This window comes from Trifolium pratense, linkage group LG1, assembly GCF_020283565.1.
Source record: "Trifolium pratense cultivar HEN17-A07 linkage group LG1, ARS_RC_1.1, whole genome shotgun sequence".
Taxonomy (NCBI): Eukaryota; Viridiplantae; Streptophyta; class Magnoliopsida; order Fabales; family Fabaceae; genus Trifolium; species Trifolium pratense.
In genome coordinates, this window is record NC_060059.1 from 10441695 (window position 1) to 10458163 (window position 16469).

Here is a 16469-nt window from a genome sequence, read left to right on the forward strand (position 1 = left end):
GTCCCATAAAAGTTATATGGGTCCACATTTTTTTATGGGACCCATGTGAATTTCAACCAATAAAAGAGAGTGTGTTGGAGTGTGTTTGTTAAGAGAGTGTGTTGCTAGCATTATTCTAGTAATAATTGATTGAGTTGGGTTGTTCGAGGATCTATCTATGACTGTGACCAATCCATTCAATTTCATCATCCAACCTTACACGTGGCTCCAATCATCTTCAACCATCTCACAACTGCACTTATAGTGCGTCTGTACTTACTCTATGTTTAACTTTTTTCTCCCGCCCATTTCGCCTTTGCTCACTCACGTGTGGACTCCCTTCACATATCTTGTTCAGAAAGAACCCTAATTTAAATTTGAGTTACTACATTTTTTTAAAGTAATTTAGGACTGTGATATCACTTTTCGGTCCCAATTGAATTTGGTTTATTTTTAAGTTTATGAAAATAGTTTATGCAAATAATTAAATTTTTATGTTAATTCATAAGTTTTTACTAACAAAAATCATGTATTATACATAAAAATTTATTTATTTGCATAAGTTGTTCGTATAAGCTCAAAAATAAGTCAATCCAAACAGATTTTTTTTTGTTGAGTAGCCTAATTGCTGGAAAATTCACCTTAAAGGTAAATAAGTGGAGTGTCCAGGTTAGAACCTCAGCTCATACACATATAGTGCGATGTCCACGCCAACTAAGTTAAACTCACAGGGACAATTCAAACGGACTTTTAAAGTGAATAAATAAGAGTATTGGAATTCGAATCTCAGTTCTTATATATTACATGCAATATCATTACCAATTGAGTTAAGTTCAGGGAGACACTACGTAGACAATCGAAAGCTAGTTTATAGCTTATTATATTAGTTATAAGTTTGTCTCGTAAAATTAGAGGTGTTTGATAATAAGTTTTTTTTCACTAGCTTGTAGATTTTTTTCATAAGATATTTCAAATAGCGTCTGAGTTTATAGCTACCTTATAGTTTTTTTTTACTTTCATTGCAATTTAAACCTTTTTATTTTTTTTAATAAAAAACTACCAAAACACAAAAATAACCACCTACTCGTATAAAATAGTCATATACTTTTATGTTATTTTGTACTTACAACAACTAAATGTATCAAACACTTTAATTTCACTCTACTAAGCTATAAACTAGCTTATCAGCCAGCTTATAACTTAATTTTATAAGTAAATTTTATAACTTAATTTTAATGTATCCGGACATTATAATCCAGATACATTAATTATACAATGAATCTAAAAATATGGAATTTGCTTATGGAGGTTGGAGGGAGTATATAACACGGATGAATACATAATTTTAAGGTATTTATTTTTTGTGTTCCGCATATATATGGCGCCCTGTTATGTTGTAGTTATTTTTATACCGATATTTATTCATCTTGTGCAGAGACCTGATTAATAATATATTTGTTGTTAAAAAGAAATATAGTGACAATAAAAGTTGTTTTATTTTTGTACCAAAAAATTAATAAGATTGTTTCATTGGAATGTAATGATCAATGAGATAGGACAGGATGTTTTCCGTTTATCAAAAGAAATAGAGAGTCCTGTTTAAAAGAAGATAGACACAAAACGTAGTGAGATTTATTTAGTATTATTTTTGTTTTTTGTGATTATTTCTGTTCAAATAAACTTTCTTTTTTTAAAATGGAGAGAATGATAACTCGTGGTTCATACTCATAACATGTGTTCAACTTCTGCTTAATTTTTCATTAAAAAAAAACTTCTGCTTAATTTTAACATAAATATATCTTTGATAGATTATCTATAAGTGTATGTGGTGACTATGAGTAGAGTTGTTAAAAATGGGTCGGGCCATTAGTCTATGGTCTTGGGCGGGTTGGACCACAAAAACATAGCCCAAAATGTAATATGGATTTTTCGGGCCAAAACCATTTAGCTCATATGGACATCGGACTGGGCTAGCCCACCGGGCTTAGGACTGGCCCATTAGCCCATAATTTAATTGATAAAAACACATTTTTGTGATTTTTGTAAAAATAATATCAATGAAATATTATCATTTAATTGATAAATTATTATAAAAAATATATTTAAATTTGTAAGCTTAATAAAAGGGGTCATATTTACCTAAAATTAAAGTTTAATTGATTTTTAGTGTTGATGTAAAAATTATTTACACTTGCATCAAATAATATCTCAATAAAATTGATAATTATTAAAAACTAATACATCAAAATAATATAAAAAAATATTGAATAAAAAGGAAAAAAGTAAAATGAAATGGGCCGGACTGACCCATTAGCCCACAAGGGCGGGGCCGGGCCAGACTTGATAATTGCTAGCCCAACAATAATCGGGCCAATCTGGCCCATTTTATTTTGACTGTCCATCGGACCGGACCGGGCTGGGCCTGGCCAGCCCATTTGACAGCTATAACTATGAGATTCAACTCATCTAAATTATTTTATTTTTAATTTGTTTTTCAATAGAAGACTTTTTATGATTTTTTTTCTTCCCTTTTTATAAGATTTTTCTTGAATTTTCAACTACATTTATCATTTATTTACCAACACACATTTAATTAATTACTCTCTCCGATTTCATATATAAACAAAAATCCACTTTTTAGATCTATTCAATAACAAATATATCTAATCTATATTATACGTCGAATACATTAGTTATTAAACGAATCTAAAAATTTATTTATATTTGAACCAAAAAATAACTTTGATTAAACAAAAAAAAAATAGTACAAGACGATCGCTAGGATCCCGCCCGAAAAATAAAAAACGGACAAAAACAGCCAAGACAAAATGAGCCTAGTGCATCATAAGTTGAGCTAGGTGTGTCTTTAGCTTCCTATTGGTCGAGCCTCTATAAACTATAGTATCAATTATTTCCTCCTCAATATGTTTATTCTGTACAGCATTACCAAAACTATAGTCATTCCTATATCTCCAAATATCATAAACACTTTCAGTAAAAGCCGGTTTCATGATCTTTGACGCCAGCCCAAAGGATTGTGATCGACCTGTATCCACTCCAGAACTTTCCTCCAAATACTCTTAGTTTCATTACAAGAAAACAGACAGATGCTGTTGCGTTTCATCATCACTACAGAAGCAACATCGAATTGTGTCAATGAACCCATATTTATGTAATTTGTCACGAGTAGCCAAACTTTCATTACAAGCAAGCCAAGGGCTGACAAGAGCTGCAGGACAGGCCAAGTTTCCATAGAACAAAGTCCTCCACGCAACACTTTGAGAATTGTCATGAGTTGCCAAATACATTTTTTTTCATACTAAATTTCTGAGCAGTCATCATGTTTTGCTACGCTTGATTTTGATGGATACCATCACACTAATTCATAGCAGCCTTCATTACCCAAGAGGCATTATCCGGAATACACGCCTCCATAATTTGTTGGTTTTTAATGTAGTATGCATGGACCCATTCCTCCCAAAGGCTATCCGATTTACCACTCAAATTCCAAAGCAGCTTCAGCAAAGTAATGTGATTCCAAACCTCAAGATCGATGAGATTCAGACCACCATTATATAATATAAGTAAAAAGTTATTTTTTACTCATATTATATATGAACCGAAAGGAATTTTCTTTCTTCTATAACTTAGTATATGTTTTTTATAATGACAAGAAATAAATAAACTCTTTCCACTTATCCACTTTAAAAGTATAATTTTTAGTCACTAAATTACTCGAAAAAAACTTATAAATTAACTACCACTAACAATTTTTTAACTGCGTAATTTAGTAAACATGATCTTCTTTTTTTTTTCTTTGAGTAGTAAACATAATTTAAAGACCGAGGTCGTATATATTAATTGGGTCATACTAAACAATAATTCCGTTATTAAACAGATTAAAAAAGAAAACAAACGATAAAATTAATGATAAGAGATGATAACTTTTTATATCTTTAAAGCTTTGAATATACGATTTAAGAGATACAATTTTCTATTTATATACTTAACTAATGTCCGGAGGTATGAATTGTCTCGTGTGACATTACCATCCGGTTAAATCCCATTCTTTAATTTGGCTAGGAGAGAGAGGAAAAACAGAAAAAGATGGATTGAAGGTTGGGGATAAACAATTTAATTCCTGCGGTGGTATTTTCACGGGAGAAACCATTTCAGTATCCGGGATATTGTTTAGCATTTCCCGTATTAATTTTAAATAAAAAAATCATAAAATAGCTACAGTAATGTGCAAAAAAAAAAACTATTAAATCTGGAAACGAACAGGATGGTGACACGCGGTAGATGCATGCAATACGTAGTGTACACGTGCAAGACATGCTACTCAGTTTGGCTTGGAAGCAAGAGAGCAAAGACCCACGCGCACCACATTTCATACTTCTATTTCTATGGGTTCTAAGCTCCACAAGTTAGACTAAAGTCCGGTCCAAATTTATTCATTTATTTTCGTAATTTTCTTTTTTCCCTTTTTTTTTCTTTAAAACAAACATACCATTAGTGATAGTCATTATGTTTGGCTTTAGTTGTTGATTTTAATTATGATTTTCATTTTTATTTTTATAAGCAAATAGTACTATAATGTTATGTTAGTTTTTTCATTGTCAGGACTTAAACCATGAACTTTCAACTCCTTAATTCTTAATTCAACTATCTTAATCAGTTGAGTTACTCATCTCATCCCTAATTACGATCTTCGTTGAATTTATTGTAAATAAAAAAATGAAAAAGACATAAAAATTCTAATATATACCCTATATGTTCTATTTTAATTAATTCAAAAATGTAGTATTATTTTTTGTTTTCATCACAAATTTAATCTGGTTCGGGGTCAGTTATGACATCAAGTGGTTCAAGCCCCCTTCCGATTGCAGCTACGAGGGATCGAATTGCGGTCCTTCCTACCAAGTTCAACGCCAATCACCATTAAACTAACTAACGATTAGTTGGAGTAGTATTATTTTACTAGTAAATAAAAAATAATTATTCTTTTTAGACCTTACTGTAACAAAAAATTAACTTTTTAGATTTATAGAACGTTTGATATATTTGATCTATAATATGAACTAGATACATCAAATATTTCATGAACTTAAAAAAATAATATTTTCTTATAATATGACTAGACGAAGTGTAATATAATATGTTTAATTTATTTTGATAAATATTTCAAAATTTTAATTTTTTATAATTTTTACAAATAAATAATATAAATCATTATTGGTCAGTATTATAAACTGACATACATGAAACAATTAATTTATTCACTTAATATAAGACAAAGAGAGTACATATTCACACGTCAATCATAGATCAACATTTTAAAGAAAATTCAAAAGAAAACGTTATGAAATTAAATATAAAAATATTTATTTTAAAAGTCGTCAATTGAACTTTTTTTATTACGTATATTGAACTTTTTTAAATCAACATATTATATATTTTCTGGATACGGATTCATTGTCGTGAAATAATGACACAGTTTAACGCAATAATCAATCATGAACATTGATTTAAGATCAAACAGCTCAAATTTAAAATACAATTTTATTACTCAAAATAATCTCAATTGTCGGTTAGAAATTGAATAGCCTAGATCAATTACAACACTATGCTATAATGTGGAAAATTCAATCCCTGTTATGAATAATTTGATGGATGTCCATTAAGTATTGACTCATTCCACTGACCCATTATATTGTCCTATAAATAGGACTTGTATTGTCATGTAAACACACACCTTGAAGAGAATAATACAATCTCTATTCTTTCTCTCTTCTCTTCTTCTCTCCTCTATACTTATATATTATTACTATTACTTATATTTCATAACAATCCCATAATTTTTAATGTAAAGTTTCAACTTTTAAATTTCATAGAACACATGTTAAATTACGTGAAATCGTAACAACTGTCAATAATGCTTTTTTTTAAAGTAAAAAATCATAACTCTCATACAGGTTAACTTTCGTGAAATAATGACGTTTATTAACGTCAATTACGTACGAGTTACATATTTATTATAATATATGTTATTTTAATCAAATTATTGTCAATTAAGTCATTATATCAACCATAAAAATAACCATTAAATTGTACTTTCAAATAACAACATATATTATCAATAATGCTTTAAATATTTATTAAATAATTATACACAAGTCGTCCTGTTAGAATTTATAGGTTTGAAATTCCCTTAAAAATACAGTATATTCAAATAAACTGACACTCTTGGCTAAATTGGATTCAGTCTTGGTCACGTGATAATGACGTGGAACCTAGGTGAGTCCTATGAGTCTATGAGTATGACGCTTATGTGTTTAATTTAGATGATCTAGTAAAAGATATGCCTGCTCTGTGCGACTGTGCCTGCTTCTTGATTTAGCAACAACAACAACATAAAGAAACATTTCCAACTTAACAAAAACAACATTCTTTTCACTAAAAAAAGAAAAAGAATGAGCAACATTTCCAAAAAAATTTGTGAAAAGATTCGGCTTTTTTGCTACAATTTATTTTCCATTTTATATATAAAAAATAAATAAAATTGCTTGACCAATTTTTTTTAAGTTGAAAATCTTATATCAAGGATGTGTTGCAAATAACTTGAATAAGAAGGATAAGATACTATAGTGATTGCACAAATACATTTTAAAGTGGAGGAAAATTTTTAAAATATTATTTAAAAGGATACATTGGTTAGTTTGAAATAAACTGTATTTTGGTTTAATCTTGGGACATTTTTTAATCATGTCATTGTTTCATATTAACATTACATGATATCTTTCAAGAATTGTTTCCCTTGATCAAATAATATGAGTTTCTGTATAAATAGATGAGACAGGAAGACACATTAATTAAAAAATCATGAGTCAAAAATTCTACATAAAATATGGAATTCATTTTTTCATTTCTATAGTGCATGAGAGGAATCGAATGAACTTTATTCTGTAAATTACTATTGATCGATATGCTTAATATGAGTGTGTAATTCGTATCATAGTTCCAAAGTATCTTGAAGGAGATTTGTCGGTGAACCCATTTGCATCGAATTTACATAAACTGGTGGGGGCTTATCGAATCTAAAGCTTAGTGTGATATACACACTTTGAAATTTATGTGCAATCATTTGTTATTCTTCATCTTTTTCTTTAATTTGTTCAAGTTATTTGCGGCAGACCCCAACATAAGATCTAACACAAAACTTGTGTATTATATTAAGCTTTAAGTTTGATTCCACCGACCAATTTACACAAATCAGATACAAATAAGATAAACCGACGAATCCTTAGGATACTTTAAAAACCACGATACATATGAATGCACAGTCATATAAAGCATGTTAAATAATAAGTAATAGTTTACAAAATAAAGTTTTACTAATTACTCTCGTGCACTAAAAAACAAATAAGTGACCAATCGTTAGTTGGTTCAATGGTGATTGACGCTGAACTTGATAGGAAGAAGAATCATGATTCGATCCCCCGCAATTGCAATCGGAAAGGGGCTGGAACCACTTGATTCCAGAACTGACTCCGAACCAGATTAAACTGGTGGTAAAAGTAAAAAAAACAAGCAATTTAAAGATATTTTAGACATAAATTTAACATATTTAGATTTCTGCAACTGCAATCGGAAAATGGCTGAAATAACTTGATTACAGAATTAACTCCGAATTAGATTAAACCGATCGTAAAAGTAAAAAAATAAATAAACAAGCGATTTAAAAATATTGTAGACATAATATGAAATTCATAATTTTCATATAATTATTTTTGGCTTTAGAATGACTCCATTTACGGGTTAGACAAACAAACAATATACTCCTATTTTCTCCGTCCCAATTTGATTGACACAGTTGACTGTTTTATGCATGTCAATGCATAATTTTGACGATTAATATTTTTAATTGTATAATAGCAAGCAATATAAAAATTTGATATTTTGACAATACATATCGAGACGAATCAAACAACATCTTATATGCTAATATTTATTTTTGATTATTAGTAGAAAAATAATGTCAAAATGATATGTGTGAATAGTGCACAACAGTCAATTATGTCAATAAAATTAGAACGGATGAAATACATACTAACAAACTCTTTTTTTTTTTTTTTTTTTTTTTTTTTTACCGATATACTAACAAACTCTAACCAACTCATAAGAGGTTGGGACTAACTCCTAACAAAATAGTAGCTTAGTCGAATACCAAAAAAAAATGGTAGCTTAGTCATTAATCAATCAATATTTATATTAGAAGAATCCTACTTTATCTTGCTTCCACTTCTTTCGGCGTTTTGTGCTTGAGTTCTTCCTTATTATATCATTTTTATGTTTGGTTTTATATTTAATATTTATCATGATGATGAGCAATATAATTTCTTAAAATTAATTTGTAAGGTAAAAATTGTCTATTACTTTCTAACAGCACTTTAACGTGAGACCCTAATGAAATGCTCTTAATATATGTAATGAAAATAGATGAAACGAGATTATTAGTTAGTATTCATCTTAGTTAAGTCACTAAACTATTGAGCTGTTAAGGATGAAAATGACAAATAGGGAAACTTCCTTTAACACGGAATTGGTATTGCTATTAAAATACGTTTTGCATATGCATATATATGATCTTTGCACTATTTGTGATCTATTTGGAGTTTTCTGAGGAAAACTTCTGTATAAAATTGCATTGTCATTACCTCTTCCACCAAAACTTCTCTATAAGAAATAGATTTAATTTTTATCTTTTTAGAAGAAATATACAGTATTTAATTATTATTTATGGTTGAAGTCAGGGGCGGACCCATACATGGATTACCGGTGTGGTTAAATTTTTTAAGCATTACTGAAAAAAAATTCATCGTTATCTTAATAATTCAGTTAAACAACAAACAACATATGAAATTATTATTAATACACATGTGTATCTAAAAAAACACCAACAATTCAGAAAATTTCTATTTTAAAAAAAGAAATTAACAAACTATATCAGAAAACTACAAAATTTCTATTCGGAAAAAAAGAAAAGACTATAACTTATTGAATATATGTGAAATCATACATATTACTATTGTTTGATACATTACAAGATTATATCTTGGACCAAAATATATAGAACCCAAAATTTTATTAGCTTATAGTTTATTTTGATAAACTAATTCAATTAACTTATAACTTATTAATTTTTATTCCAATTTTACCCATATCTTCTTACTTGGAAAAAATTAAACCTATTGTTTTATGTCATTTCATATTTATATGCCACAATCGTTAAAGTTGATTATTATACAATTAAATTATATAACTTAAAATAATACACTTTGTATAAACTAATTTGCACTAATGTTTAAACTAATATGTATCGAGAGACTTACCGTCATTAATAATAAATTCAAAACTAATATTTACATTAGGTGGCTTCTAGGGTGAGGGGTCAATTAAGTCCCTCACCGGTGAGGCATGAAAAAAAATACCACCAGATTAAATCAATGGTTTAGATTTATTTTAAATAAAAATGAGAATATCTGCATATCTTCACACACAATTTTTTCCCTATTTCTTCCTCTCTATTCTAATTTCTAACCTACCCTTTTCTCTTCCCCATATGATTCCTCTCCAAAATTTACATGAAGATGCAGAGATCTACTTGTATAGCTAACCCCAAACAAAACATAAAAGAAACATGAGCTTTATTCAATTTCACCATGACGTGTTTGTTTTTGCCGCTAATTAGCGTCACAAGTTTGTGTTGTGCAGAAACATGTTTTCCTTACTTTGATTGCTTAATCCAATTTATCAATTCACTCATCCACTCCAAAATATCATCAAATAATTAACCTCCTTTTCTAATTACAACTCAAATTCTTCATCAATTTGCCGTATACATGTATGTCCCTCTGCTTTCGCTTTCACTAAAATCCAACCACCGCAAAATATTATACTAATCACCGTCATCACGATTTTTTTTATTTTCAGAGTCATCTTTGCACAGATTTTTGGTCGAAGGACAGAAATTGAAAAGAAACAGAGAAAATATTGTGTGCGAAAACATGTAGATGTTCTCATTTTTATTTACAACAAATCCAGACCAATGATTTAATCTAAAGGTATTTTTTTCATGCCTCACCGGTGAGGGACTTAATTGATCCCTCACCTTAGAATCCACCTTTACATTAATATTTATACAAATATGTATACATAATAATTTAAAATTATTTATAAAAGTTTTATTATTATTTTTAAAAAATATTTGGGCTGGTGTGGCTATAGCCACACCAAGCCTCACACAGGTCCGCCCCTCGTTGAAGTAGAAATACGTCTGTCTCGCATGACAAAAAAAAAGGTCCTTGATAGAGGAATATAAGTTTTTTTATTTATTTAAATTTTTGTACTATCAGTATTCGGCCTATTAGAAGTCATAATAGAATTTGGGAGTCAGTTATAATAATATTAAGTGGTTTCAGCTCCCACCCGAGTACAGTTGTAAAGATCGAACCGTGATCTTTCCTATCAATTACCACTCAATCAATTAATAATTAATAAGAAAAATAAGTTTTAGTTATAATTCCGTGGTTAATTAGTTAATGGGTTTGTTTCACAAGTGAATTGATTAAGATGGAGACAAAACACATTATTTGAGATTTAAGGCCGGCACCATTGAAAAAGATATCGTATATTTATTTCCATCACTGTTATACATAAATTTGATTTTCTGGCACATTGAAAAATATATATCATGGAGGAAGTATATCACACAAATATAATAGGATCGGACATGCCATAGATATTCTCATCCGTCTTAATTATATAATTTTTTTTAATTTATTAAATAATTAATATATCTAATTTATATTATAAACTAGATAAATTAGTTATTCAATGAATTTAAAAATTAATTTTTTCTTATAATTGAGATTGAAGAGAGTATTAATTGGTTGAAAGTTTCATCTCTAACTAGAGTGTATGAAAAGTAATTTGTTGAAAAAAATTAATGCTCTCAATAATTTTTAGTTATATCAAGATTTTTTTTGTTTACAATGAGCTGGAGATCGAACCCAGAACTTATAGCATACTATCCAAACTCCTCACCATTAGACTAAACTTAGTAGCTTAGTTATATCAAGAAATTAAACAATTGAGTCATGCTAAATAGTATCCCATGACACTAGTTAGAAATACCAAAAATAAAAATAAAAGATAAAATTAATGTTGAAAATACAACATTTTAAATGTTTAAGGTATTGAAAACTCAAATTCCAAGATAATTTTTTTTATTTGTATGCTTAACGAGTGACCAAAAACTCTAACCGATTATGATTTTCTTATAAAAAGTAATTAGTTTGATAAAATATCAATTGGTTTTTTCACTTTACAATTTACACACTTTAAATTATCTAAATCTATACAATAATTAGAAAATTTATTTTAGCCCAGACTATTCTTTCGACTCTTATGCGACCCAAATGGATCGAACCCATAACATTGGTTAAGCTATAAGAAACCCGTGCTATCTCATCGGTGCTCTTGGGTTATAAGTTCTAATTTAACTTACAATGCCGATAGCATTTGAATCCTCTAATGCGAGTGAAATGTAAAGTGAGAAAATCAAGAGTTGTGATATAATAACCATCATTTATTATGATGTACCAATAATATCTACCTTTATTAACTAACATGATATTTCACACTTTATATTCTAAAGTGAACCACATACTTTAAAGAATCCAAATTCACGTTGATATTATTAAATTAAATACTTTTATAATGATTTAAATTTGAGACCTTTCGATGTTCATATTAGTTTAAGTACTACTATAGTATTTTTCATTTCATCTACAAACACATAAAAGAAAAAGATAACATAACATATTAACATGTTTAGTTATAAAATAACTGAACTCATATATCTTAAACACGATTTTAGATTTAAGCTTTGTAAATAAATAAAAAAACAGTGATTCGAAAGAGGAACCCTATACAACATGTAATCAGCAAAATTCCTTAATAAAAACTAATCCTTGTTAAAGTCGGTAAATACTTCACAACTACCTCATCCCCATAAACTTAACTCAATTGATAAACGTTATATTTTATATACAGAAGTCGGAATATGAATCTCGGATATTCTCCCAACAAAAAATACTAGTATATCTCCACTTACATTGTGAATGTGTTGTGAGCATAACACAAACAAGAAACGGCGCGTGGACTCAAAGAAAAGCTATAAATAAAATAACATAGTTTAAAGGAAAGAGGACATTTGTCCTAACCAAGCTAATTTCCTTGGACCAAACTCTCAACCGCCTGGACGGACGTATTACTTGCCAACCTTACCTTCTTGTCTCATTTTTCAATTCAATCTTTCTAATTTTGGTTTTTTCTTAATTCACCCTTTTTGTGAAAAGTTATTATTATTATTATTATGATCATGGTGAAATGATTCATATTTGGTTTTGAAGTGTTGATTGTGATAAAGGAAACATCATCATGTTGGGTTCTTCTCCAAAAGTTGGAAATATTAGCTATGATTACTCTTTTAAGGTTTTGTTAGTTGGTGATTCTGGTGTTGGCAAGAGTAGTCTTCTTCTCAGCTTCATCTCTGACTCTAACTCAGTTGATGACCTCTCTCCCACTATTGGTTCTCTTCTTTTTCTTTCTCTTCTCTTATTTGCAGTTTATAGATTAAACGTTTATTTTAGATATGCTGTTTTTATATGTAAAGATAAAATAAAGATAACTTTTTTTATATATGTTACGAGCTGTGTGTTTTCAAAAGCTATATTTGAAAACTTATGAAAATAAGCTTACAAAAGCGCTTATGAAAATTGTCGTAAGCTATTTTTATAAGTTTTATCAAATAGTCTCGCAAAACTTAAGCCTCAAGTAAGCTAATCCAAATAGGCACTTTGAGTGTTTGATTGGTTTTTTATTTTTATTTTAAGTTGATGTCTTGTTGATAATGGTAATTATAAAAGTAGCTCATTAATGTTACTATTATGTTTTGAAGATTTTCTGAGGGTAATTTCCTTTCCACAATCTTGAAAACAATAAATTACATAAAACATAATTTGACATTTTTGTAGTTATGAAATAAGGAGTCAAACTAATAGAGCATATGCTTAATAACTTTTATTTTCAATGTTATATTCATTGAAATTTACAAAATGATCATGTATATTTTCTTTCATCATCAGTATCTTGTTTTGAGTTTTGTTTGTCTGTGAGGTGTAACTCAATAGGCATAATCCGGTAACTTCAAGGGACAAAGTTCAAAACTCCCGAGGAACTATTGTAAAATGGTCATTAGTGTCACTTTAATTAATAATTTTTTTTGGTTTGAAATTTTGATCAATGTATCCATTACACACTATATATGAAATTTGTGGTGTTTGGCTTTGAAGTTTTCACTTCCTAATTCCTATATGGTTTGGTCCTTAGTAAGTTAGTAGCATAAGAAATTTTCGCAGTTTAATTCTCTTAATATGGTTTTTGTTATATACTGATTTGTTATTATGAAATCATTCACAGGAGTAGATTTCAAAATCAAGCATTTTACAATTGGTGGTAAAAGATTGAAGCTTACTATTTGGGACACAGGTAGGTGTTTTCCTAGTTATTCGCTATCACATTTTCGTTTAGTCAGAATATTAACCGTTTCTGCAATGGAACTATGCTCTTTGATTGATGCGACCAAGTGATAACTGATAAGTAATGATAAGAAGACATTAATTTTTATATATTTAAGAAATAAATTCAAGCACGTGCCATAAAAAATCTGCGAGACTGTAAAACTTACGCGTAGTCACCCAATGAAGACTAGAACAAATGAAATTAGGATACATTATATCAGGTTGAGGCTTTCATTGGCCATGTTGGGTTCAGTCGTTGAGCTGAAGGCACCCCATGTTTGGCGCAGAGCACAAGACATGCTACACACATGAGAAAGGCTAATCCCGGGAGCCTAGCGTCTGTCCCCTATTTGATCAGGACGTAGTGTGCTTGGCTCTAGGCTGCACGGGGCGCAAGGCACTTGACACATTTTCTGCACTTTTATGCAGATGCCTTTTCTCATGTTTTTGGGTTCTAAATGGTGTGACTCTCCATGGATTTGATATTCAAATGTATAGATGTGATTTTCCATGTTAGTTCATGAATAAACACATCACTTTGATTCAAATTATATTCCACGAATCATTATGAATCTTTGTGAATTGTGAAGAGTTGTTATTCTTCACAAATGAAATAGGCGTCATAAAAGGGCACAAAAATCATTGGCGTTCGTTCTGATTCAAAACTCTTCCATTTTCATTCCCTAAATCATTATTCTTATCTCTAGTGCACACAAACGAGTAAAGTGAGCAAAACATTGTTTGCTAAATACAATTGAGAGATAGTACAACTGAGAGATAGGCTTGAAGTGTGTGAATCAAACTTAAAACTTGGTATAATACACAAACCTTAAAAGGACTCGGCACCAATGACGTCCAAATCAAGTAAATTTAAGTTAGCCTTGTCAAGTCTAATTGATTTTCTACTTTCAAAGTGTTGTCAGGTGAGAACACAAACCAAGCCTGTCAACGAAACTCAGCACCAACATCTTTTAACTGATAGAACTAGCTCAACACTGATCATTCGAATATTTTGTCTCCATTAATAAGTATAATCATAGTCTGTTTATATGAAACCTTGCGGTGGTGACCTGTTGAAGTTAGAGTATAACATTTAGTATTTTTTCGGCAGCTGGACAAGAGAGGTTTGGAACAGTGATATGCTCTTATTACAGAGGCGCTCATGGAATCATTCTTGGTACGCTATATATATCAGAAAGTTGAATATATTTTATATATACGTTTAGATTTTTGACATGTAAAGACATATTTTGTCAAGTTCAGCATTGCCTTAATGTTGCATCTAACAGCTTTTTTTCATCAATTTTCTACTTTAGTGTATGATGTTCACGGCGTGAGACATTTACAAATCTGGTGGGCATATGGGCCAAAGAGGTTGGACATTACTCCACAAATCATGATTGCATCAAAATTCTTATTGGCAATAAGGTGGATAAGGTAACATTTACAGTGTATGGTCTTGCAGTCCTTTACAGTGTAAGGTAATCATGATATTGAATGTTTTTCGTTTCTGTTGTATGAACTTTCACTTTTCAGGAGAGTGAAAGAGCTGTAAGCAAAGAAGAGGGAATGGCTCTTGCAAAGGAACATAGATGCTTGTTCCTAGAATGTAGTGCCAAAACTAGAGAAAATGTTCAACAATGCTTCGAAGACCTCACATTAAAGGTATCGTGATTTATATACATCTCAGTTGGTCTAGTTGATTCCGTTTATCATCTTGTTCACTTCTAGACGCCATGAGGATACTTAGTACCTTTACTCGGGCACGTTAGTGTCTGTCTGAACGCTAGTTGCTTTTAACAGCTTTCAACAAGCTAAATTATGTTGTTCTACCATATAAATTGATTTGCAGATATTAGAGGTGCCAAGTTTGCGGGAAAAAGGATCTGTAGAAGTGAAGAGACAAAAGCAAAAGCGCATATACGAGACATCACAAAGAGGCGGTTGTTGTTCTTAGTAAATACATGCTGCAACATGAATTGTGCAAAAGTTTTTAACAGAAGGAATACCACAGTTACTATCAAGTGACACAATCACATACTTTGGACTTAGAATGCTTGAGATGGATATTGCTCTCTCAATATCTCTTGGAGACACAGTTTAGTATTTAGAATTTTAGATGATACGAAAACTCTTCGGTATTTTGCTTTTTTTTCTTACTTCTGTTATAGTTTTGGAAACATCTGCAGTATTGTATATCATATGTAAATATATGCCTCTAGTTTGAATGTGTTAGAATTGATTTTGAGGTTTGGTTAGGATATGCAGCAAATTTGTGATGTACTATTTTTTGTTTTGTTTTTTCCCTACCCTTATAACTCTAAATAAGAGAAGATTTATTCATATCATATTATGTCTGAAGATGTATGGGAACTGGAAATCAATGTTTATATAGCTTGTTTTGCTAATAATTGTTTACACCTAAAAATATATTACTTGTTTGCCGAAATTGGCAACCGGGTTATGGTCAATGAGTTTCCCTCATCCGAGAATCGGCAGGCGGGTTATGGTCAATGAGTTTCACACATCTGATAGAAGGGTAGACGAGTACAAATACAGTCGAATATAAGTTCGTCGAAGAGCTACCAAACTCGGTAGCGGGAAAACTTACACACTACCCGTGTAAATAGCCGAGCAAGGCTAGTTTATGTATGTCACATTGTTTTGGCCAGCAGGACTAGTGTTTGCTTATAAATATTGAACTTTGTAAAATTTTCAAGCTCAGAAATCTTTATACAACATTGAATTTTTCAACCAATCAAGCTATTCTACGCATTTTGATCCCCTTTTCTATCATTTTTATGCATTTCTTAGTTTAGTAGCACAACGTCCAAAATTACTGTG

The 16469-nt window shown here is 30.1% G+C and overlaps 1 pseudogene; it reads left to right on the forward strand.

Annotated features, from left to right (window-relative positions):
• Positions 1-12242: 12242 nt before the first annotated feature.
• LOC123908800 lies at positions 12243-16005 on the forward strand (annotated as a pseudogene).
• Positions 16006-16469: the final 464 nt, after the last annotated feature.